The sequence below is a fragment of the Mirounga angustirostris genome, unplaced genomic scaffold (genome assembly GCF_029215605.1).
Source record: "Mirounga angustirostris isolate CCGP_5_RB_7025 unplaced genomic scaffold, mMirAng1.0.hap1 SCAF_1, whole genome shotgun sequence".
Lineage (NCBI taxonomy): Eukaryota > Metazoa > Chordata > Mammalia > Carnivora > Phocidae > Mirounga > Mirounga angustirostris.
The window spans coordinates 137871106-137898092 of NW_026991709.1; the positions used below are offsets into that span (position 1 = coordinate 137871106).

At 34.7% G+C, this 26987-nt stretch overlaps 1 long non-coding RNA gene across 1 annotated transcript in view; it reads right to left on the bottom strand.

The window, feature by feature from the left end:
- Positions 1-1344: 1344 nt before the first annotated feature.
- The window catches only part of LOC123863871 (uncharacterized), a 51597-nt gene continuing 25954 nt past the window's right edge, over positions 1345-26987 (bottom strand). The window contains exon 4 of the long non-coding RNA XR_006795662.2: positions 1345-2255. This is a non-coding gene — a long non-coding RNA (uncharacterized LOC123863871). The remainder of the gene's footprint in view (positions 2256-26987) is intronic.

Consider the following 26987-nt stretch of genomic DNA (forward strand, 5'->3'; position numbering starts at 1 on the left):
GAGTGTTGTCTATTTTATTCTATATGTGTTTTGGTATGTTTTAAATTTTGACAACAGACATGCAGTTGTTACATTGAAAGGAAAACATAGATATTTAAAATCTTAATATATGCATAGAAAAAATCTTGAAAGGATACACAACAAAATGGTAAGGGTAGTTACTTCTTAGTTTTAAGATTTTTCTTTTTTTTCCTGTTTTTGTTTGCATTTTCTAAATTTCTTACAGTGAACACATACTAATTTTGTAATCAGAAACAAAGTAAACAGAAATTATTTCAAACATAAATTCCCAGATTTCAACTAACCATTAGGTGCCTGCAGATAATTAGACCCATTAAAATGCATGCTTCTAAATTCAGTTGTTCAGTCCATCTTAACTCTTAGACAATGGTTTAATAACCTTTCCTAGTTGAAAACCACTAAGTTTCACAAATGTTCTCCACTCACCTCATCATACTTCCATTCCAGCTGAAGATTCACTTCTTATTTTAATGTGGAAATGGATACAATCTAGTGTTGGCTTCCTCAATATTTCTCTCCTCCAAATTTCTCTGCATGTTAACTTTCTTCTATCTTAAACTCTGTCTTTTAACTACACTTTGGAATATCCATCAAATATTACCAGGTTAGTTTGCCTTACTTCTAAAAGATCAGGACTTCTATATTTCTTAAAGGAACACAAAATCATCTTTAATTTCATTGCTTTGAATCATTCTAAGATTTGATCACTTCCCTGTGTTTATACTGTTGCTATTATATATGCTGCCTTCAGCTCAGACTATAATATCCAGGCACAAAAGCAAAAATTAATTTCACCATTTTATATATGATAGACTGAAACCCAGAAAGGTGAAATGACTTGCCAATGTCAACTGGCTAAATGATCTGAAAAATCATAATAAAAACCCAGATCCTCTGAATTAAATGTCCTTTCCACCATGCCGCTTATCAGTTATCATGCCAAGTTTAAATCAGATGATTCACCAAATTATCATAACTGAAGCCGTACTTCACTAAAAATACTCTGCACTTGGTATAGTGCTACGAGGAAATGCAGTCTGTGAAAAAATTACCCACTACCAGGATTTCCTCCAGCTATTCGCAAAGCTATTTAATAATCCTATTGGTCTAAAAGGTTTAATTATGAGGGTTGAGTCTCTGAAGATTATGAATAAATGAAAATTGAATATATGAAGTTATTTATATAGTCAAAGTATATGGAAAAGAAATAGATACTCACTTTTAGAAACTATCAAAAGTAGAGATAAATAGCTGCCACGTGCCAAGACAAAACCTATGAATGGACAGTTGACAGTAATAATATGGTCACCCCCTCCCGTGACAGCAAACTCCCCTGACAGGTGAGGCCAAGCTGCTAGGATATTCTGCAGGTAGGCCAGGGTGTTTGAGTCTGTCTCCCTCCCTTGCTCCCTGAGTGTTGCTTTCTGTTTTCTGATTGAAATCAGAGATCATGAGCAAGGAGAAGAATTATGAAACCACTCCTTAGAGTCAGAGTGTTTTAAATTTCCATTCCACCTTGTCTAGCTTAAAGTCTACTAAACCAAGGGACAAATGAGCCCACTTAGCCAATTGGAATTTAAAAAAAAAGCAGAAGAGAACTTTTAAGGATAAAACTTAAGATCATATTACTCATCAGTCAAACATACTGAACTATCCTGAGACTCAGGACTTCCAGTGCTAAAATGAGGATAGTAGGGGCAAACCAGGATGGTGGATCACCCTAACATCTGTATGTCATCATAGAAGATGGTATAAATTTTCAAATGGCTGGTGAAGGTAGTCAGAATAAAGTCACTTTGCTGTTACCAAACCTAAATATGATTTTGTTGGATTCAGATTTCCATATTGAACCTTAAAGGATCAATGTTGGGTGGTCCTTAATTCTAACTCAATCTATAGCACCCCAAAATAAAATAAAGACTCCCTTTAAAATTGAAGTCCCTTAGAAAAAATGATATAAATTTGGCATAAGCTCAGAATCAAATAAAATCAAAGGAATATTTAAATGCAGGAGGAAAATCTTTTTTAAAAAGGTCTACTTTGTGGAAAACTAAAGGTCACTCAGTATTTGGACTTTTGTTTTACAGATGAGGAAATCGAGGCCTCTAGAGGTGGTCATGCAGGGTCATCCCATTTTGTGAATAAAGTCAGATTCACACTTGAGGTCTGTGCAGAGCACGTGACTGCCAATCCAGATGATTCTCTTCTACAGCTTCTCTTCCTCTCTTCCAAGGCTAAAAGTATTGATTAAATCAGGGTGTGTTAGAAAGGGTATCTTCCCTCAATTTAATGCTAAATGTGTTGAAGGCTTGGGGGAGCTGTAAATAATCCTTTGTTGTCAACACATCTCTGTTTTTGATTTATATGTCCTGCGATTTTGAGGGGTGGATGGGAACAGTCCTGTGAAGCTCATTGTGTTATAGTCAGTGGAACGGCTGAATCCCCCTCCCCGAAAGAGAACCTATCGGCCCTGATTAGCCACAGCAGTGATAATAAAGAGTTGACAATATTGAGTAGATACCATATTTCACTGGTTTTTAAATTTCAGTGCCTTAGAATCACCTTGCTTATTGAAACCAGACTGTTCAGCTCTCCCCTCAAAGTTTCTGACTCTCTGGCTTTGCAGCTTCCCTGAAATTTTGCGTTTTTAAACAAATGCCCAGGTGAGGCTGCTGGTGGTGGTCTGGGGTCATGCTTTGAAAACAACTGCTGTCTCCCAGTGCCTTACACACACACACACACACACACACACGGCAGAATTTTCATGTTAGGGGAGGGGTCGCATCAGAAATCCATTAAAAAATATAGCAATACTTAATATGAAAAACTGCTAAGATTTATAAATTCAAGAAGGAATTTTTCCACATCTTCCCCCTCTATCAAATCTCAGCTTTGTGGAAAGAACAGATTTTAGAAATCACCTTATTGAAATATTTCTACTGTAGTAGGAAGAGAACTATAGGAGAGCTCTTTTAATGACTTATTTACAAATTGTGTTTTTATAGCCTTGGAGTGTAATATACCTTTAGAAAAAGCTTACTAAGCTTACTTGTGAATCATTTACAACAACATTTAAAGCTTTTAACCCATCATTAATTTTCACAATGGTTGTTGCTTTATGACTCAAGTAATTAACTCAACAATGTTTCACAAGCATTTTAAACAACTAGTTATATCAAGGGCTCAATGTGTGTAATAAAGTAAATCAACAGGTTTATTGGCACTGGGAATATTTTTACTGTGTCCTTGGGTGTCAGGAGCTTAAGAAGAGCTGGGTTAGTCAAATCAGACTTGTAGCTGCTTTGAGACTCTCAGCTTTCAAAATCTAGTTATCAAGTTATTTACTGTTCAAAAAGTGACTTCCTTTTTTTTTTTTTTGTGGGGAGGGATAGTGGAAGAGAGAGAATCTTAAGTGGGTTACACACCCAGGACAGAGTCCATTGTGGGGCTCTATCTAGTGACCCTGAGATCATGACCTGAGCCGAAATCGAGAGTCGGACATTTAACTGACTGAGCCACCCAGCCCCCCCGACTTCCATTCCTAATGAAAAAACATATTTCTGATCTTACATTTCTTTAAAGAGAAACATATATGCTTTCCTTTAAATTCTCTCAATTTGCAGCTTATCTCAACACCACCTTCTCCTCAAAACTAAATCCCCCATATTGCTTTTTTCACTAAGCTACTCCTATGCATCCTATAGAGCTTAGTTGAAGGGACACTTCCTCAGTGAAGCCTTCAGTAATTCTGCTATTATACTTGCCTCTAGCACCATGAGCTCATTCTTTCAGGCAAGTTTTACAATAAAATAGAAATATAATTATTTGTTTAAGGTCAGTTTAGCTTTCAAAATGGAAGCTTCATGAAAGAAGGATTCATGTATATTTCCCCTCTAGTGCCCAGTGCATTGCTTACCTACTAGAAGGTATGTGTGTAAGCCATCCTCCAAGATGGCCCCCACCAATCCCTGCCTCCTGGTGTCCACATCCTTGTTAGTCCTCTCCTACATGTAGCAGAGTTGATTTGTGTGACCTGTAGAATACAGCAGAAGTGATGGTATATCACTTCTGAGATTAGGTTATAAAGTACTGTGACTACTACCTTGGAGTGCTCTCTTGTTCTTTCTTTCCTTTCTGTGGAAAGCCAGCTGCCATATTGTGAGAAGTCCCATGGAGAGTCTCATGTGGCAAAGAACTGCCACAACTGTGTGAGTGAGTTGAAGAGTTGAGTTCTCTAGCTTAAGCTGAGTTTTGAGAAGACTGCTGACCAGGCTGGCAGCTTGATTGCAACTTCCTGAGAGACTGAGTCAGAACTAGTCAGCTAAGGTGTTCCTGTATCCTGATCCTCAGAAACTGTGTGTGATAATAAATACTCATTGATTTAAGCTGCTAATTTGGGGAGCAATTTATTGTGTAGCAATAGATACCTAATACAATACTGAGTAATTATGCAAAAACTAAATGAATAGAAGATCTAGAGTTACTATGATTCATGTAACAACAATCCATTACAAATAATTTATCTCAACTTTTCTGACATTATCTTGCTTCTATCAGAATGAAGTCTGATACAGATCTAAAACTGAAGGTTAGGAGTTGTAACGATTAAAGCAAATTATTTTTTTATTGTTACAGATTTAACCAATTTAAACAGTTGATTCAGTACAGAATTTCTGGTTAGCCCTTTAAAAATTATCAGATACAATAACTTAGCAAGGCCACCACTAGCCCAAGCATACCAAAAAAGTTGGTACATTATTTACTAATAATAACTAAAACAAACAATGTGATGAGGTATGAATTACACAGATCAAATAATTAAACACAAGCTTATTCTAGTCATAATAATTAGGTGTTCAACGTCTTAGAATTTAACAACTTGTTAAAAAATAGCTACATATCTTGCTTTCATGGAAATAAAATTCCTTATGATAGGTTCAGAGTTTACTTGCTCTGATATCTAAAGTGACAGTCACTAGATTTAATAGCTTTCTTGTGAAGTTATGGTAGAACTTGTATAATTTTGAATACATTTTAATTTGAGAAGCTACATGTACTGAGTAAGTTAAATATATCCTGACAGCTGCTAAGTATTCACAGTGTCAGGTAAATTTTTGCTCTAAATACAGTGTAGGACTTCAACAGACATCGTATTAGCTTTTAGAAAAACAAGGGTTGTTTATCATATATTCGATATGTCATAAATATGCATTCTTTAGTAGGTTTATCAATTTAAATTGTACATTTTTACATAGTTGCAATTGTTCACATTCACTGATTCTTCAAATTTCTCACGTCATCTGGAACATGAAAAAGGTCATGACATTCTTTCAGTTTCTTAAACTTTTCTTTTAAAGGTGGCTGGGTTGGGGGGGGCCTGGGTGGCTCAGTCGGTTAAGTGTCTGACTTCCTTGGGGCTCCCTGCTTAGCGAGGAGTCTGCTTCTCACTTTCCCTCCGCCCTTCCCCCCTCTCGTGCTCACTCTCTCTCTCGTTCTATCTGTCTGTTAAACAAATAAAATCTTTACTTAAAAAAGCTGATACTATTGTATTTTATGTAGGTTGAAAATCCGTTCTGCCTGAGAATCAAGTTTTCTTTCTCCTTTTTTCTCCCTTGTATTTTCTACATTGGAGAAGTTGTTGTAGATGTCAGCTGGTGACAATTTGTTTAGCATATGCTGTAGGTTGGAGTCCCTAGAAAGCAGAGTCTGAGAGACAGACTCACATACAAAATTGGTATTGCACTCTTGAGATTAATGCCTTTGGAAGAATGGAAGGGAAACCAGGAAAGGAAAGGGAAGGAAGCAGAATTGGGCAACGAGGCCTCAGCTGACCACACACCAGGATCTGGAGCTGGGATTGTTCCTCATATTTGGAGTTGGTGTAAGAGCCTGGCTGTTATATCCCCATGTTGATCAGAGGTTGGAGTTTTGGCTGCCCCAGGAAGGAGGTATATGCCCTCAGATGAGGTGGGTCTCTTCAGCAAAAGCAATTCAGGGAGAGGACAGACAGCACCCCCACCCCTAGCAGATGGGGGACTCTTGGCAGCATAACCTAGAATCTACTACCTCATCAATATTATATTTTTATGAAGATAGCTTTATTTTTCCTTGAATAATTTTTATATTCTTTGATATAGTCAAGAGGATTAGGTACACTGAGTTCTTATTCTTGTACCATTTTGTATATAATATTTTGTGATTGTGCCAAATTAGTCCTGACCAATGAATTTACAGAGGAATATAGGAGTGTTTTCTAAAGTACTCATCCTGGTAGTCTATACTGCTCACGGCTCTCTGTCTCTGGTTGGAATTTTAGTGATAGGACAGCATCATCTCTACTTTCCCATTGTGCATTTGGTAACAGTTTCAAATTTATGTTTGGTAAATATGTTTTAAATCAATATTTTCATTCAGGAGACTTCACTCCATGACCATATAGTTCAGCAATCTCACTTCTAGGAGTATTTCTAAAAGAATTGAAAGCAAGATCTTAAAGAGATATTTGTACATTCATGTTCATAGAAGCATTATTCACAATAGCCAAAAGGTAAAAGTGGCTCAAATGTCCATTCTGGATAAATAGATAAATAAAATGTGGTATATACATACAGTGAATATTATTTAGCTTTAGGAAGGAGATTCTTTTTTTTTTTTTTTTAATTTTTTTATTCTTATGTTAATCCCCTTACATTACAACATTAGTTTTAGATGAAGTGTTCCATGATTCATTGTTTGTGCACAACACCCAGTGCTCCATGCAGAATGTGCCCTCCTAAATACCCACCACCAGGCTAACCCATCCTCCCACCCCCCTCCCCTCTAGAACCTAGGAAGGAGATTCTGATACATGCTACAATGTGGATGAACCTTGAGAACATTATGCTAACTGAAGTTAGCTAGTCATTAAAAGACAAATATTGTATGATTCCACTTATATGATGGACCTAACACAGTTGAATTCACAGAGACAGAAAATAGAATGGTGGTTGTCAGGGCTGGTGGAAGTGGGGAGTTATTGTTTAATGTGTATAGAGTTTCAGTTTTGCAAGATGATAAGAATTCTGGAGATGGATGGTGGTGATGAATATATGAACACACTTAATACCATTGAACTATACACCTAAAAATTATTAAGATGGTAAATTTTATGTTATGTGCATAATAAAAAATAACTTAATCAGGCTTAACACTAACACACCTATATGATTTTTACCTTTCTTGTTCTATAGCTTTAACAGCTAGATATTTTAAATTTCAATTTTGAATATTAATGTTATTTTTGATGAACATTTGGATTTCTTTATTTTACCAGGAAAATGTGATAAATGTTGCTGCCAATACTTGAGTCTATTCTCTCTTTCAATCCTCCAAGAGTTTATTGATTTGTGTTTAATATGTTTCTGAAACTTCTTACCTACTCCTTCTTTTGGAAAATTAAAATTTCATGCTTGAGACGGATAATAGTCAATGGGAGGGCCCGCTGTTTAATATTTGAACTACACTGCCATGTAGCTCTATAGCAGAAAGAATATTGATTTTAATGGAGTCTTTTTTTTCCTATCCAGTTTTCCTTGAAATTCGATTACTCTGATTGAGAAAGAAATTCGTATTCTGCTCCATTTGTGATGTAGCTCTAAACATAGAAATACTAAAAATTACCTAATAGAAATTAATTCTAAAATATTTTTCTTATCTTCAAGCTATTTTTCCCAAATTTATTTAGCAATACAAATATTTTTCATTTTCCTCTTTAATACCTTGCTATTTTCTGTTTTCTGGTCCTGGTTTTCTATATAAGATTTTCTATTTTACATCAGGAAAAATATTTTATCTTAGAATTTATAAAATTGTAACCGGCTTGATTTTACAGTGATTAATTTTTATTCTACTGGAATTTTCATTAAAAACAAATAATTAGAATATAATTAGCATAATTATATTTATATAATGTTTATTTATAATTATTAAAGGTAAACATTCAATTATTACATGTTTAACGGCATAATTAAAATACTTTTAAATTTTATTTTGGTATTCAACAATTCCATTTAGTAATATATGTGAATGGCTGAATATATAAATAACAATCTGAAATGACAAATTTAGCCAAGGCACTTATAGCAACATTAAGAACAAAAGCTCTTTAGTTAGTGGCACAGGACACGTGAGATATTAGGTCAGCAAGGTATTTTTTCCATTTTATTGTGATAAAATATGCATAACAAAATTTACCATCTCAACCATTTTGAGCATATAGTTCAGTAGTATTAACTATGTTTATAATGTTGTGCAACAATCACTACCATCCATCTCAAGAACTCTTCATCTTGTAAGACTGAAACTCTAAGACCATTAAACAGTAAGTCCCTTTCTCTCTTCCCCCAGGCCCTGGAACTATCATTCTACTTTCCTTCTCGATGATGTCAACAACGTATTTTAATTGTTACACCTGTTCCTACTTTGTAAATTTTTGTATTTTCAATATGAAACTTTCAAAAAATTTTAACCCTTTTTAAATTTTTTATGTATTTATTTTTAGAGACAGAGAGAGGGAGAGAGAGAAAGGGGTGGGAGAAGGGCAGATAGATAGAGAAAATATTAAGCAGGCTCCAGGCCCAGTGTGGAGCCCAACACAGGGCTCAGTCTCACAACCCTGAGATCATGACTTGAGCTGAAATCAAGAATCAATCACTTAACCAACTGAGCCACCGAGGTGCCCCAAAATTTAACCCTTTTAGAGTTAAGCACTTTATTTCCATCAACCAGAAAACTAACAAAATATACTTAGTTGGCTCGAAGAAGAGAGTTTACTGCCATCTGTCAGAAGTGTTCAAAATTCTCACATAAAATTGTTTAATTATAATGAAAGCTTCTCAAAAATAATGAAGATATTAATAATATAAATGGTGCCCAGTTAGATGTGGCATCTGTTTGCAGTGCACAACCTGAACAACCAAGGGTTTCACCTTTGCAGAGAAGTTGGAGGAATAAATAGTACAAACATGTTCCTAAAAAGATGTCCATGAAGAGATATTTTATATGTAAAACCCATGTTTATAGTATAAAATTGGAAACCCTTTCTTCTTTCTGTAGATATGTTGAATATACCTGAGGTTCAAGATTCACAGTGAGGTCTGGCTTTATATTAAACACTTAAAAATGCTAATAAATCTTCCTATGCCTTTGAGTAAAATAATTTAAAGCTTTTCGAAGTAGGATATATTATACATATATAAGTGTGTATATATATTTGTGTATCTATATGGTGTACATATTTTTAAATATTAATGTTAAAGTTGGTATTAATAATTTTAAAATGTAGGTTAAGAAATATCTCAAGATTGTTAAGAAGTTTTTATTTATTATACAGAAATTATGTGCAAGCACATTCACATGTACAGAGAAACCAGTGTGTTGACCTTAAAGAGAAAGGAAAATGAAAGGAACTAGTGGAACAAATTGACACATAGGAGGTTCCATAAATCCCCATTAAATGTGAGCTAAATGGAAGGTGCCATCATACATCTTATATTTCTTCTCTTCACAATTCCCACTCCTGCAATTTTGAGAGAAATCTGTAATTTACTCTTCTCCATATCCTCTGGTATTTTCTGTCATCAGTTGTCTCCAGAACTTCTGAAAGATTTTAGAATTTTAAAATTCCGTACCATGTGTCTAGACTTTTTATTCATTCCTTGATTCCTTTAACTTCTTGCCACCAAAACCAACAATGAGATTACCATCCTTTTGGTTTCCTTGATTATAAATTTCCAGTCTATTGCCCATTCTTTAGCTGGAATCCCTGTCTTCTTGTTGATTTATAGGAATTCTTTGTATATTCTAGACATTGATCACTTGATGTTTCTTCAGTCTGTCAAAGAGCTGTTATTTTTATTTGTAGTCACTGAACAGAGGTTGTAAATTTTGATATATCCAAATTCTTCTCTTTTTGTCCTTATAATTACTATTTTTGATGTTTTCATTATGAAGTCCTTTTCCTTAATTCCACCTCAAGTCACAAAAATATTCCCATATAGTATCTTCTATGAACTTTAAAGTTTTTATTATTTTTTTAAATTTAAATTTTAGTTAACATACAGTGCAACATTGGTTTCTGGAGTAGAATTTAGTGATTCATCACTTACATACAACACCCAATGCTCATCACAAGTGCTCTCCTTAATGCCTGATACCCATCTAGCCCATCCCCACCCCCCATCTCCCTCCATCAACTCTGTTCTCTGTCATTTAGAGTCTCTTATGGTTTGTTTCCCTGTCTCCTTTTTCTCTTTTCCCCCTTCCCACATGTTCATCTGTTTTGTTTCTTAAATTCTACTTATGAGTGAGATTATATGGTATATCTGTCTTTCTCTAACTTATTTCATTTAGCATAATACACTCTAGCTCCATCAATGCTGTTGCAAATGGCAAGAATTCATTCTTTTTGATGATTGAGTAATTCATATTCCATTGTATATATATATATACACTACATCCCACATCTTCTTCATCCGTTCATCAGTCAATGGACATTAGGGCTCTCTCCATAGTTTGGCTATTGTTGATAATGCTGCTATAAACATCGGGGTGCATGTACCCCTTTGAATCTGTATTTTTGTATCCTTTGGGTAAATACCTAGTAGTGCAATTACTGGATTATAGGGTAGTTCTATTTTTAACTTTCTGAGGAACCTCCATACTGTTTTCCAGAGTAGCTGCCCCAGTTTGCACTCCCACCAACAGTGGACAAGTGTCACCCTCTCTCCACATCCTCGCCAACACCTGTTGTTTCTTGTGTTGTTAATTTTAGCCATTCCGACAGGTGTGAGGTGATATCTCATCGTGATTTTGATTTGTATTTCCCTGATGATGAGTGTTGTTGAACATCTTTTCATGTGTCTGTTAGCCATTTGGATTTCTTCTTTGGGAAAATGTCTATTCATGTCTTCTGCCCATTTCTTAACTGGATTATTTGTTTATTGGGTGTTGAGTTTGGTAAGTTCTTTATAGATTTTGGACAGTAACCCTTTATCAGATATGTTGTTTGCAAATATCTTCTCCTATTCCGTAGGCTGCCTTTTAGTTCTATTGGTTATTTCCTTTGCTGTGCAGAAGCTTTTTATCTTGATGAAGTCCTAAAGGTTCATTTTTGCTTTTGTTTCCCTTGCCTCTGGCAATGTGTCTAATAAGTTGTTATGGCTAAGGTCAAAGGGCTTCTGCCTGAGTTCTCTAGGATTTTGATGGTTTCCTGTCTCCATTTAGGTGTTTTATCAATTTTTATTTTTGTGTATGGTATAAGAAAATTGTCCATTTTCATTCTTCTGCATGTGGCTGTCCAGTTTTCCCAACACCATTTGTTGAAGAGGCTCTTTTTTTCCCACTGGATATTCTTTCCTGCTTTATTGAAGATTAGTTGACCATATAGTTGTGGGTCCATTTCTGGGTTCTCTCTTCTGTTCCATTGATCTATGTATCTGTTTTTGTGCCAATACCATACTGTTTTGATGACTACAGCTTTGTAATATAGCTTGAAATCTGGAATTGTGATGCCCCCCATTTTGTTTTCTTTCAGAATTGCTTTGGCTATTCGGGATCTTTTGTGGTTCAATACAAATTTTAGGCTTGTTTGTTCTAGGTCTGTGAAAATTGCTGGTGGTATTTTGATAGGGATTGCATTAAATGTGTAGATTACTTTGGGTGGTATAGACATTTTAACTGTTTGTTCTTCCAACCCATGAGCATGGAATGCTTTTGCAGTTCTTTGTGTCATCTTCAATTTCTTTCATAAGTGTTCTATAGTTTTCAGAGTACAGATCTTTTACCTCTTTAGTTGTTTATTCATAGGTATCTTATTGCTTTTGGTGCAGTTGCAAATGGGATTGATTCCTTGATTCCTTTTTCTGCTGCTTTGTTATTGGTGTACAGAAATGCAACAGATTTCTGCACATTGATTTTATATCCTGCATGAAATTTAAAGTTTTAACTTTCACACTTAGGTTTCTAATATATTGTGAGTCTGTCTTTATCAGATGTTAGCCAACTACCCATTTTTATTTTTCTTCATGAATGAGTCAGGTTTTTTCTGCAATATACTGGGTTCTTTTCACATTGGTTTTTTATTTCCTTTTAATATTTAATTATATACCTAAGTTTTAATATTTTATTATATACCTGTTTTTTTTCCTGAAGTACCTATTTTGTTCTATTGGTCAATTTCTCTATTCTTGAGCCAATATTATATTGTTTTTATAATTTTGACCTTATATGCTTGATATGTGGCAGGACACATTTACTTTCTCTTTCAAAGTTATCTTAGCTATTCATCTCTTTTATTCCTTTCATTTACATTTTAGATTGTTGAATTCCTCTAAAAAAATCCAAGAAATTTTTGTAAGAACTTCATTGGATTCCTATTATTTTAAATTGACTTTATTATAATATGAAATTATCCAATCCAATAGCAAGGGACACATTTCTATTTCAGATAATTTTTTATGTCTTTTATTAGTTTTAAAAAATATTCTTCTTAGATTACTTTATATCCTGTATTACCCCTGGGTATTTTATAATTTTTGTTCCTATTGGGACTGGATTTTACTTTTTATTTATAATTTCTATTTGGTTATATATTGAGTAGATTTTTCTAAGATAAATTGTATCCACAATTATTTCTGAAGTCTATCATTATTTATGATAGTTAAAAAAAATTCAGCAGGATTTTCTAGATGTATCATCACTATCATCTCCAAGCAATGACAGTATTTTCTCCAAAGTCCAATTCTTAAGCTGCTTAATTTTTTATTCGCAGTATTGTTTGAGACTTTTATTCACAGTATTGGTTGGGACTTTTATTCACAGGTGTCCTTTACATCATAAAGAGAATGCATCTGAAATTTCTTCATTAACTATTATATTCTCCTTATTTATTTATTTATTTTTTGTATAAACATTCCTAAGTAGATGAAAGTTTTGGATTTACTAATAATAAGTAGGTGTTAAACTTTATAAAATGCTTTTTTTTTTCCTAAAACTTTTGAGATAATCATAGTTTTCTCCTTTAATCTATTAATGTGAAAAATCACAGTGATAAGTATTCTGAAGGTGAATCATTCTTTTCATCCCAGGATAAATTCTACTTGATCATGATTAATTATTTTCAATACACTTTTTGATTTATTTATCTTCCATTTTATTTGAATTTTCAATTCTTACATTTATTGAATGAATGAAATGGTTTATACTTTTTCTGTTCCAACTTTGATTTTTTAATGATTTTTAACAATAGATTTATCTGTCTAGGTTTTCATAAATACTAGCATATATTTTTTCACAAATTTCCTTTATCATTTGAAACATTTCTGTTTTATCTGTGATTATTTCTCATTTTTCCATTTCCATTTTATTTTCATATGCTCCCATATTGTTGACTAGTTTTGTCATATGTATTAGTAATCTTTTAAAAAACCGCCTTTTAATTTTGTCAATACTTGCTATTCATTTTTATCTTATTATCCTATTGCATTGTTTTCTATTTTTATCTTTATTGTTTCTTTCAATCATGTTTCTTTGAATTTCCCATGTTGCTCTTTATCTAACTTCTTGAGTTGAATTTTTATCTTGTGGTTTTTAACTTGTCTTATTTCCTGGATCAATGTATTCAAAGCAATAAATATCTCTTTATGTGTTGTTTTAGCTGTGTCAAATAAATTTGGACATGAGCTGTTTTATTGCCACTTAGTTTTAAGCAATTTATTTTTCCCCTTTTAGTCCAAGTGTTATTTAGCAATATATAATTTGGTTTCTGCACATACAGGAATTTTTTAAATCTGGCCCTTTATTATTATTATTATTTTTTAAAGATTTTATTTATTTATTTGACACAGAGGGAGAGACAGCGAGAGAGGGAACAGGGGGAGTGGCAGGGAGCCTGATGCAGGGCTGGAGCCCTATGCAGGGCTCAATCCCAGGACCCTGGGATCATGACCTGAGCCGAACGGTTAACGACTGAGCCACCCAGGCGCCCTGGCCCTTTATTATTAATTTCTAATTTTATTTCATTTTGACCAGAGAATATAGTCAATATTATAGTCAGTCTGTGGAATTTATCTTTCTGGCTTTGTAACTTTATCTGTAATCAAGTTATGTAAATATTTCTCGTCCTGTGCTTAGAAAGAATGTTTTTCGTGTTTGTTGGTGTTAGTGGGTTTTTCATTTGTGTGTGTGTGTGTGTGTTTGTGTGATTCAGGGCTCTGTATATATTTAATACCTGGAACTTATTAATTGAATTGTTCTGATTTTTCATATATTGGCTTAATTTTTGTCTGAACTCCAGGTTTCTGAGATGGGTATATAAAAATCGTTCACTACAATTATTGATAAACATATTTCTCACTAAACTTCTGCAAATGCTCTGAAGTTGTATTGTTTTGAGAGTATAGGTTTATGGTGGCTTAAAGTCTTGTTCTATTATGTCTTTCACCAGGACATAATGTTTACTCTTTACTACTTATGCTATTTTTTGCCTTGAATGAAATTTTGCCAGATATTAAGACTTATGTTCTAGCCTTACATTGGTTAATACTTCTTACACCTTTCTTTCATCCTTTTATTTTTAGTCTTTCTGATCTTTTTTTTTTAATGTGTGTCTTGTAAACAACTTGTTAGATCTTATGTTTTTAAAAATCCCCTGGCTGACTTGCCTTGTCTCCAGGGCCTTCAGATAGCTCCATTGTTTTGTTTTGTTTCATTTGCATGACACAAGTTTTTACAGATGTTCTCAGCGGGAGGGTTGGTCTGATATTAGCTACTCTGTCATATCCAGAAACAAAAGAAACACATTTTTAAATTAAGAAAAAAAAATCTTAAAAAAAAAAAGAAAGAAAGAAATCTTATTTGTTTTAACTAAATGAGATTAAGGCCATGTTTGAAAAATAATGTAAACTTTTCAAATAAGGGTCTTGGTAGCAGTTAGATACAGGGAGGATAAACCAATAACTTAATTTAGAATTCTTTAAATGTAAATGAATACAATTCACCCAATCGTTCTTATCTTCAATGTGGCTTTGAACCTCAGAATGATCTTTACTTAAAAATATCAAACACTGTTTCTGAATATTCATATTGTGAAGATAACATTAAAATCTATCACATTTCCAAACTGATTCACTGTGCACAAGGGCATTACATGGCATAAATGACCTTCCTGAACATAAATCTAAATTAGAAGCTTCTAAGTGCACTATCATTTTACCCATAATTCAAGGTTAGGTCCAAGAATTTCAAGACTTATTTTTACAAATTGTTGATGTCTCTACTATTATGACCAAGGCTGATAGATCAATTCCCATGCAAATATTTAGGCAGAATTCTGGTGAAATGGCTTGGTAAGTTTTATCTTCTATAAACTAATGTTCGTTGGCTTTGGGCGGTCACAATATACTAAATGTATAGAATGACTTGAAAAATCTTCTCATAAATGATTTTTTCTTTAAAAATACATTTAATCTGTTTAAAAATACCTTTCAAATACACAGTATTGCTAAAAAAGAATACCAGGTAAATACAGATGGTTCACGCTTGGGTCTACGCCCACACTCTCTCTCAATGCCCCCAGGAAGATGGTGAGGGAGCAGTAAAAGACACGGCTATAATCCCCAGCCAATTTTTGCCAAAACCCAAGAATTAACCTTGAGTTTCTCAATCCAGTTTCTTGCCGTGATAACATGAGATGGAATCGGTGGGACAAATACATATTTGAGAATGCATGATTTATTTGCTCTGGCTGCAGCAAAGGTGTGGGAGAACCAAAAGCAGGGCTGGTATGCACAGCTTCTCTGCACAAAGGTCCAATTTAACAACCTCTATGCAAAAACCCAACCCCGCCCCTTATAATCATTTCCTTAGTCTGTTGTACAAACGTCTCTCAATTTCTTCTCTAGTCTTTGTGCCAAGATGGAGCTGACAGGACTACTTGTCTGTGCTTCATTAACTCTTCATTTGATTGATATAAAATTTTTCTTATTTTAATACCAACAAGTGCAGAAGGTGCCCTTTTACTGAAGTAATTGGGTTTGAGGTAATTTACTATGGTGATTAGTGTGTGCAAGTTCAGTCTTTGCTGGGACCTCAGCTCTGTTTGGTTGAATTCCAATGGTGATCTTGAGTCATCTCACACTTACAGGCACGAGTGTGGAAAAATTAGAGTTGATCTCTTTTCAATATAACTCATTGACTGGGAAAGCGTTCTGCAATAGTCTACCCACCACATTCTATTTTTCATTAATTAAAAGTACTCACAGCCATTATGATCTTCTTAAATCTATATATGTGTGTATGTAGACAGACACATAAAACTCTAATACTAACAATGGAGAATACTTTAATATATGTTCCAAAATATTATTCCTTTCCTAAAACAATAAAATCTGATATAATAAAATTTCTTTCTTCTTTCTATCATGTCCCACCATAGGTAGATAATTCTTTTGTTCTTTTTGATTAAAATGAATTAAGTACAGGATGAATGCCATTTCCTGAGGCTAAAAAATGAGTTTATATGTATATATTATTTCACTCAGGCATTACGCTAAATAAATATAATCTCATCTCTGTGGTTTGCATATTAGAATAATGTTTTTTGGCTTTATTGTCTCTGGTAGAAATTGTCTGGTCCTATGCACTTTTCATAAAACTATGAGATACTGTATTAGATTCTCTTTTAGCACAATACTAAGTTGAGCAAGTTACAGATACTATTTGAACAGAAAGGCAAAGCCACAGTGGGATTATCACGTTGAAATCTGAAGACAATGCAGAATATTTTTTACTCAAATTCAGAAAATATGCATGAGGGGCGCCTGGGTGGCTCAGTCGTTAAGCGTCTGCCTTCGGCTCAGGTCATGATCCCAGGGTCCTGGGATCTAGCCCCGCATCAGGCTCCCTGCTCCGCGGGAAGCCTGCTTCTCCCTCTCCCACTCCCCCTGCTTGTGTTCCCTCTCTCGCTGTGTCTCTCTCTGTCAAATAAATAAAATCTTTAAAAAAAAAAAAAGAAAATATGCATGACTGAAATTGTTAGTGTCTGAAAATGATAATTGAAATTTACCAAGTTCATTCACATATATATTACCATTTAGAAAAACAAAGATAAAAAGTGAGGTTATATGAATTAAAACTCTTTAAAAACCCAGAAGTGAGGGCGCCTGGGTGGCTCAGATGGTTAAGCGTCTGCCTTTGGCTCGGGTCATGATCTCAGGGTCCTGGGATCGAGTCCCGCATCGGGCTCCCTGCTCCTTGGGAGCCTGCTTCTCCCTCTGCCTTTCTCTCTCACTCTGTCTCTCATGAATAAAAAAAAAAAAATCTTTAAAAAAAAAATTTTTAAAAACCCAGAAGTGAGAGTATATTTGTAAGTTTTCAAGTTGTAATATAAGTTTTCAAATTGAGGGGACTTTCTAAAGATGATATTCACCATAAAATGACAAGAGGAAGAGTATGACATTCCATGTAATTTAGGTTTCCTTGAAAGAATTATTTTTTAAGAATAGGGCTTACTAAAATATGTGACTGAGATGAGCTAAAGATCCATGATTAACAGCTTATTTCTTGGTTCTGTTGTAAAGAAGGATTCGATCAAGCAGGCTTAACTTGGAGCCCCTGTTCTGAGGGCTTTACTCACAAGCTTCAGGGTTTTTGACCTTCCTGAGATTATATGAAAAGTCTATTCAGAGAGGAAAAGTTTTCTGTGGACAGGGCTCATAGCTTGCATTAGATTCTCAAAAGGATCTGGACAGAACCTCTTCTCTCCCCACAACGTTACAAACTCGTGGAGAAAATGAGTTCGTAGAGCTCTCGCTGACAGCACTTAAGAGTGACGATAGCTGTGAATTGTGCAAGACTGTTGAATCTCAGATCTGTACCTCTGAAACAAATAATGCAATATATGTTAAGAAAAAAAAAAAAGAAGAAGAAGAAGGTAGCGGGAGGGGAAGAATGAAGCGGGGGAAATCGGAGGGGTAGACGAACCATGAGAGACGATGGACTCTGAAAAACAAACTGAGGGTTCTAGAGGGGAGGGGTGTGGGAGGATGGGTTAGCCTGGTGGTGGGTATTGAGGAGGGCACATTCTGCATGGAGCACTGGGTGTTATGCACAAACAATGAATCATGGAACACTTCATCTAGAACTAATGATGTAATGTATGGGGATTAACATAAGAATAAAATTAAAAAAAAATAAATAAAAAATAAGAGTGACGATGTGTATATATATTCCATCCTTCATTGCCTTATACAATGACTAAAAATAATCCTACACATTGATATGAAAGGCAAAAAGAAAAAATTGTAAGGAAGTTTTGCCCCCAGTTTAAAAACACTTATGCCTAAACAAATTGCCACTTTTATATAATTGTTACCTGACAAGTTTCCCAGATGAGACTGTGATACATAGCCAGGAATATGACCAGACTTTTACTGACATGGAGGTCATACATTCTCATCTACTCAGGGATTATTCTAATTTGAAATCCCTAATTAAGAGAATAATCCCAATTTTGATCATGTGACTCTAAAGATTTGGACTTGCAAACAAAGTTGAAGTTAATCAATGACATTTAAAATTTAATTTTCTTTATCTTGCCAAAGCACCTGCTGAAGCCCAGACTGCTGGACTGCAGTGATGTTGAAAGATTAAGACTCACAGTTAAATTTCATTATTAGAAAAACAAAAGCTATGGTTATTGCTGCTTAGTTTTTATGTTACATATATTCCTTACAAATAATCAGGCCATAAACTAAACAGATGAATCACTTATCAAGGTCTGTTTATGATCCCTTTCAAATCCAGAAAACACTGCTGTCAATTTATTTTTTTACAGGAATCCTAAATCAACATGTCTTTATGACTCTTGAGTAATTCTTGGCAGGGTACACGGCACTAAATCAAGTTTTATTATTGCAAGATAGCAGAAGCTACAAGGTTATCTGAAACTTATCACTTCTCTTAGTAATGTTCCATTTGCAAGTCTATGATCTAGTAATCCTGATAAAATGTTAGAGTTAGGCCTTTTCCGGTAATAATCAATAAAAAAATGGCTGATCCTCCCTGACACCACACCCTCAACCTCCCCTCCCCTACCACATTGCCCCACCCCCTCTAATTTTCATATTTAAAACTCTGCTCCCAATCTTTTCTCTTAAAGGACAATTTGGTTGGATGCAAAAATGCATGGCTTGCACGTTTTTTCCACTGGTATTTTGTAGTTGGTGGGCTTCTGTGCTCAGGTATTAAATATGGTGGTGGCAGGTCTCCTGCTTAGCTTTCTTTCCTTTATAAATGAATTGACCTCATCTTGCTGCCCAGAGGATTCTTTATTTTTAAATTTTAATAATTTTAATAGTATATATCTTAATATTGACGGTCCCATGGTAATTTTACCTGTATTGTGGTGTTCTTTTTTAATATGTACAATTTAAGTCTTTTGTTTTAATATCAGAAAAGTTTTACTGAGTTATATTTTTTCGTATTGTTCTATTTTATTGTTTTGTTTTTCTTCTCCAGAAAGGCCACTGACAGGTGTGTGTCGTTTCCTTGGCTGTCTTTTATAGCTAGCTTTTTCTTTCTTTTTTCTTTGTATCTCTTTTATTACTTTCATGTCCCTTCATTGGTGTGTTCCATTTCCATGCTCTGTGTTCTGTGTGTTCTCTGGTATCTATTTTCTTGTGTGCTCCTTGTATTAATAATTCAGAAATGATTTCATCTCTTCCTTCTGTGTCTTCTCTGAGTTTTACTAGTAACTGTTTCAACTTCTCTTGTTCCCTGGTCCCATTTTCCCTGACTTCTCCACCTGCTTTGTGGTCTTCATAGTTGTACTTGCCTATTAAATTTGTTTTAAATTTCCTGTTGGAATATTGATATCATTTTCATAGGGAGATTTGCTGCTTTGCCCACTTTGTTCCTAATAGCTCAATTGGTATGGATGGTGTGCTTATTTATTTTTTTTTAAGTCTCCTGATCCTTGCATTTTTATTGATTGATTTTTTTTAAAGATTTTATTTATTTATTTGAGAGAGAGAGAATGAGAGACAGAAAGCATGAGAGGGAGGAGGGTCAGAGGGAGAAGCAGACCCCCTGCCGAGCAGGGAGCCCGATATGGGACTCGATCCCGGGACTCCAGGATCATGACCTGAGCCGAAGGCAGTCGCTTAACCAACTGAGCCACCCAGGCGCCCCTATTGATTGATTTTTTAAAAGATTTATTTATTTATTTTAGAGGGAGAGAGAATCCAAGCAGACTCCCCACTGAGCATGGAGCCTAATGTGGGGCTTGAACTCACAACCCTTAGATCATGACCTGAGCTGAAATCAAGAGTTGGATGCTTAATCAACTGAGCCACCCTGGTGCCCCACATTCTTGGTGTTTTTAAAAAATATACTACTCTTTTAGTGCAATTTTAGAGTTGCAGAAAAATTGTGAAGCTAGTAGAGAGAGTTCCTATCTTATCCACCCTCCCAATTTCCCCTATTAACATCTTATATTAGCGAAGTTAATCGTTAACTAAAGTCTGTACATTATTCAGATTTCCTCAGTTTTTATCTAATGTCTTTTTTCTGTGCCCATGTTCCATCTAGGATCCCACATTACATTTCGTTGTCATTCTCCTTGGGCTTCCCTTGGCTGTGACAGTTTCTCAGACTTTTCTTGTTTTTGCTGACCTTGATGGCTTTGGATAGTACTGATCAGATATTTTGTTGACTGTCCCTCAATTGGCACTTGTCTGATATTTTTCTCATGATTAGACTGGGGTTATGGGTTTTCAGGAAGAACTAAAGAGGTACAAGTTTCATTTCCATCATATCACATCAAGAGTATATACTATCAACCTGCCTTATTGTTGATGTTGACCTCTTCACTTGACTAAGGTAGTGTTTGCCAAGTTTCTCTTCTGCAAAGTTATACTCTTCCCTCCCTTTCTGTACTGTATTCTTTGGAAGGAAGTCGTTATGGGCATCCCACCTTAAGGAGGGGGAAGTTATGCTTATCTGCTTGAAGGCAGAGAGGCTATATAGATTATTTGGAATTTTTCTCCATGGAAGATTTGTCTGTTCTCTCCCATCCATTTATTTATTCAACCATTTATTTATATCAGTTTTTGGTGATTATAAATAAAGCTGCTACATTCATGTGCAGATTTTGTGTAGACATATGTTTTCAAATCAACATGATTGCTGGATCATATGGTAAAAGTATGTTTAGCTTGTAAGAATCTGCCAAACTCTTTCCAAAGAAGCTGTGCAATTCTCCTTCCTAATAGCAATAAATGTGAATTCCATTGCACCAAATCCTCAACAGCAATTGTTATTGTCTGGTTATTTTTGGATTTTAGCTATTCTAATAGCTATTTAGTGGCATGTTGTTTGAATTTGCAATTCCCTGATGGTAAAGGATTTGAGTATCTTTTTATATACTTACACATCATCTGTGTATCTTCTTTGATAAGATGTCTGTTCAGATCTTTTGTCCTTTTTTTAAGGTTTTATTTATTTATTTGAGATAGAGCATGAGGGAAGGGTAGAGGGAGAGGAAGAAGCAGACTTCCTGCTGAGCAGGGAGCCCGACTCACTCTAAAGATCATGACCTGAGCTGAAGGCAGATGCTTAACAGACTGAGCCACCCAGGTGCCCCTCTTTTGCCCTTTTTAAAAGTGATTTGTTTGTTTTCTTCTTATTTGAATGTTTAGAGTTCTTATATATATTAGATACAAGTCCTTTATCAGATATGTGTTTTGCATATATTTTTCTTCAAGCTTATGGCAGTGTTTTTGACAGAACAATAGAAGGTCCAACTTACCATTTTTTTTTCCTTTCCTGGATCATGCTTTTGGTATTTGATCTAAAAAATCATTAACAAACCCAAGGTCACTTGTTTTTCCTCCTATGTTTTCTTCTAGATGTTTTATAGCTTTGTATTTTACACATATGTTTATAATTCATTTTGAATTAATTTTTGTGAAAGGTATAAAGTCTAAGTTCTCTTTTAAATTTTTAAAATTTTTGCATATAGAGATTATTTGTTGAAAAGTTTATTCTTTTCTATTCAATTGCTTTTGCTCCTTTACCAACTATCAAGTGGCTATTTGTGTGGGTTTATTTCTGGGCTCTAGATTCCATTTCTCTGATGTATGTGTATCCTTTTTTATTGGCAGGTCTCTAGCTTGATTACTATAGCTTTGTCGTAAGTCTTGAGATCACATAATGAGGATCTTCAAGTTTGTTTTTCTTCTTCAGTATTATCTTGGCCATTCTAGGTCTTTTACATTTCCACATAAACATTCAGTTTGTCAATATCTACAAAAGATCTTGCTGAGATTTTGATCAAGACTGCATTGAATCTGTAAATCAAGTTGGGAATAATTGACTTCTTAACAATGTTGTGTCTTCCATCCATGATTATGGACTATACATCCATTAATTTAGCTCTCCCACTTCTTCCATCAAAGTTTTATAGTTTTTAGCATATAAATCTTATATATATTTTGTTAGATTTACACCTAATTATGTCACATTTTGGTACTATTTAAGTGATATTTTCTTAATATCAAATTCCAGTTGTTCATTACTGGTATATAGGAAAGAGTTGACTTTTGTATATTAGCCTTGTATCCTGTGACCTTGCTATACTTACTCATCAGTTGCATGAGGGTTTTTTTTTTTTTTTTATAATTTCTGGGGAAATTTTCTACATACACAATCATGTTAATTGAAAACAAGAACATATATATTTCTTCCTTCCCAATCTTTATATCTTTATTTCCTTTTATTGTCTTATTGTAGTTAGGACTTTGAGTATGATGTTGAATAGAAGTTGCGAGAGAGGACAACCTTTCCTTTTTCCAGTTGTTGGGGAAACCATTTCAGTTTCTCACTAAGTGTGATCTTAGCTGCAGGATTTTTATAGATGTTCTTTATCATATCAGGTTGAGAAAGTTCTCCTATTCCTAGTTTGATGAGAATTTTTATCATGAATGAGTGCTGGATTTTCTCAAATGCTTTTCAACATCAGTTGATAAAATTGTATTACTTTTCTTCTTTAGACTGTTGATTATTACATTTTTTTGGAGAATTGATCCTTTTATCATTGTGTAATGCTCTTCTTTATCCATGAACATTTTTCTTGTTCCGAAGTCTACTTTGTCTGAAATTAATACAGCCACTCCAACTTTTGATTAGTGTTAGTATAGTATATCTTTTTCTATCACTTTACTTTTAACCTGTGTGAGTCTTTATATTTAAATGAGTTTCTTGTGGATAACATATAGTTGGGTTTTATTTTTTTAAACTGCTCTTACAACCTCTGTCTTTTAATTGATATATTTATACCATTCACATTTAAAGAGATTATTAATATAGTTGGATTACTATGTTTGTAACTACTTTCTATTTGTTGAACTTGTTCTTTACTTCTCCACATCCCCACCCTGTTTGAATTGAGCATTTTATATGATTTAATGTTATATTCTCTCTTACCATATCAATTATACTTTAAAATTTTCAATGATTGTCCTAGATATAAAATATATTTACAATGAATCTAAGTTTACTTTCAAATAAAACTATACCACTTCTTGAGTAGAGGAGGTACCGTGTAACAAATATTCCCAATTCCTCCCTCTCATACCTTATACATTTATTTTCATTCATTTTACTCAATGTGTCCCTTCATTCATTCAATATGTTGTTACTATTATTACTTTGAATAAACATTTATTATATCAATTAAGAAGAAGAAAAACAAAAGATTTTTACCTTCATTTATTTGTTCTCTGATGATCTGTCTTCTTATATAAAGATCTGAATGTCTGACCAATGTAATTTTCTTCTCTCTGAAGAACTTCTTTTAATATTTCTCTTAGAGCAGGTCGGTTTTTATTTATCTGAGAGAGACTTCATTTCTCCTTCTTTTTTTTTAAGTTTATGTATTTATATTTTTAGAAATCTCTACATCCAACATGGGGCTCAAACTCATAACCCTGAGATCAAGAGTTTCATGCTCTTCCTTCCCTGCCAGCTAGGCACCCCTCTCCTTCTCTTTTGAAGGATAATTTTACTGATTATAGAATTCTAAGTTGGTGGATTTTTCTTTCATCACTAAATATTCTACTCCCTTGTTTGCATGGTTTCTGATGAGCGGTCTGCTATGCTTATCCTTTTCTTCCATAGGTAAAGTGTTTCATTTACCTGACTTCTTTCAAGTTTTTCTCTCTCTCTATCTCTCTCATTCTCCCTCTCTTTTTACTTTGAATATGATATGTATATAGGTATAAATATTTTTATATTTATCCTGCCTGATAGTCTCTGAGTTTCCTGAATCTGTGGTTTGGCATTTGTCATTAATTTTGGAAAATTTTCATCCATTATTCCTTCAAAAATTTCTTTTGCCCCACCTTCTCACTTCTTCTGGTAGTCTAATCACAATTATGTTATAACTTTGTAAATTGTCCCACAATTCTTAGATGTTTGGGGCTTTCTTTCTTTCTTTTCATTCTTTTTTTCCTCTTTGCATTTCAGTTTGAGAAGTTTCTGTTGACCTATCTTCAGGCTCACTAATTGTTTTCTTCGCCAGATACAATTTACTGATATGCCCATCAAAGACAATCTGCATTCTTTATTTCTGTCATGGAGCCTTTGATTTCTAGTCTTTCCTTTTGATTCTTTCTTAACATTTCCATCTCTCTGATTACATTATCTGTCTGATCTTGCATATTGTCTGCTTTTTCCAGTTAGAGTCTGTAATATACTAATCATATCTATCTTAAATTCTCTGATAATTCTAAAGTCATGACATGTCTAAGTCCTGTTCTGACACTTGCTTTGTCTCAGACTGTTTTCTCTTGCCTCTTAGCATGCTTTGTAATCTTTTGTTGAAAGCCAGACATAATGTATTAGTAGGAACAGAGGTAAGTTGATTTTTAGTGGGAGGTTTTATGTTAACCTGGCTAGGAGCTGGGCTATTTTCATGTCTACTGAAGTTGTACCTGCCAAAGTTATCAAATTCCTCTAGTGTCCTTGTTTTTGTTTCCCTGTTGTCTTTGGGTTTCTCTAAGAACTCCTCCCTGGAGTGCATCTTGTAGCTGCTTTAGTTGTAATCCATACTGGTATCCTGTTGGTGTTGTGGTAAGGTGTGGGTGAAGAGAAGCATTCTATAATCTTATGATTTTATCTCATTCTTTAGTGAGCCCGTGTCCATTGACTTTGACCTTCTCAACTGTTTTTTAGCTCCTCAATTCCCCATATGCCCCTTACCTCATTTAGTTGACACAGTTAAACTAGAAGGGGATAGAGTCAAAGAATGCCCTTCCCCAGGGTGAGATAAAGATCTGGTAATATATTTTCCACTGGAGAATAGGGCTTTGTTATGGAGAATGCTTTGGTATATTTCACAATTGTTACTCCCCAACCCCCTTCCTCCTTCCTTTTTCCAGAATCATGAGTGGTTCCTTCTTGGATCTTTACTTCACTTCTTGGATTTTCAAGTAAGAACTTGATGGAGTTCCTGGAGGCAAAACTTACAAAAGGGCAAGGGTCCCCTAAGACTGAAGGTCCCCAAGACTTTCTCATTCTCAACCTAGCCTCAAGCTACTCAGCCTTCAGCTATTCATCAAAATTACTATTTATGTATTCCTACTAGATTCTGGCTCTAGCAGCTTCTGCTCCTGGTAAGAAGATCTTGGCTATGATTCTCTAGATTCACCCATTTCCTCAGATTTCTTGGTCGTAGCTTGCCCTGCAATCTCAGTTCTCTGACAGATCCAAAAAAGTCACAACTTATAAACTGATTTTCAGTTTGTTCAGCTTTTTTCTTGTAAAGACAGAATGATGATTTCTGAGCCCTTTACATGTCAGAGCTGAAACCAAAAGTCTATTTATTCTTTTTGTTATTACCAAATTAAAATAGCTCAAATTGTCTTAGACTAGCTATTATGCAGAAGGTACCTCAACATGTGGTATGTGGGGGTGGGCAGTGGGACAGGTGAGTTTCCAAGGTTTTTCTGCTTGCTCCTTTGTTGCTACCATGATGGACCATTTCTTGATAATAGGGTTCTCTGTGTAGTTTTCCTCTGACTCTGAGAGCCTACCTGGATTCCAGAATCCTCTGTCATTAACCCTGAACTTCCTAGGATCCTCCACTGGCTGCTGATACCAGGAGACAGTCTGTCTTCTAACACATTCCTCCTCTTTTTCAAAAGGAGGGATTTTTTTGAGATTTGCCTCTTCTGTGTTCCTCTCATAATTTTTATGACTTTCTCCACCTTCTCCAGTAATTATGCCCTGATATATTTAATTTCTGTTCAAATTGGTTTTACTCAGGATGGGATATTTGTTGCTCTTTAACATTTGATACCAAAAGCCTTCCTCTATACTCCCTGTTCTTCCCCACTCATTCTGGCAGCTTCCTGCACAGGACTTGCTGATCTCAGTTTCTTTTGGCCACATTTATACATAATTTGGAGTTTGTGGATTTTTCTCTGTCTTCTACTTTTACCAAGGATGTATTTCATGGCTTTATTTTTGTTCTCCTTTTTACTCTATTTGGTTTCCAGGAGAAGTGGGAAGATTCAAAACTGAACAGTCACCATGTTCCTAACCTCTGTTCTAAAATTGGAAATAATAAAAAAAAATTAAGAAATGACAGGAAAGTGAACACCAGGGTCACTGTGCTGCCTGACGCAGAGTGCAAAGTAAATAGTGCCCTCTGCAGTGGCCTAATGCAACAGCCTTTATAAACACACAACTTTCTGCCAATCGTCCTTGTTCTTGTAATCTAAAAATTGTGTTTTCCTTTTCTTCTTGATGTGATATGCTCCCGGGTAGGATTTTGATAAGGAAAAAAGTAGGGCTGTAAATGTAAAGTAATTTGCTCTTACTTGGAAGAGTCAGGCTGTGAGAATTTGACTTTGATGAGATAATATAGG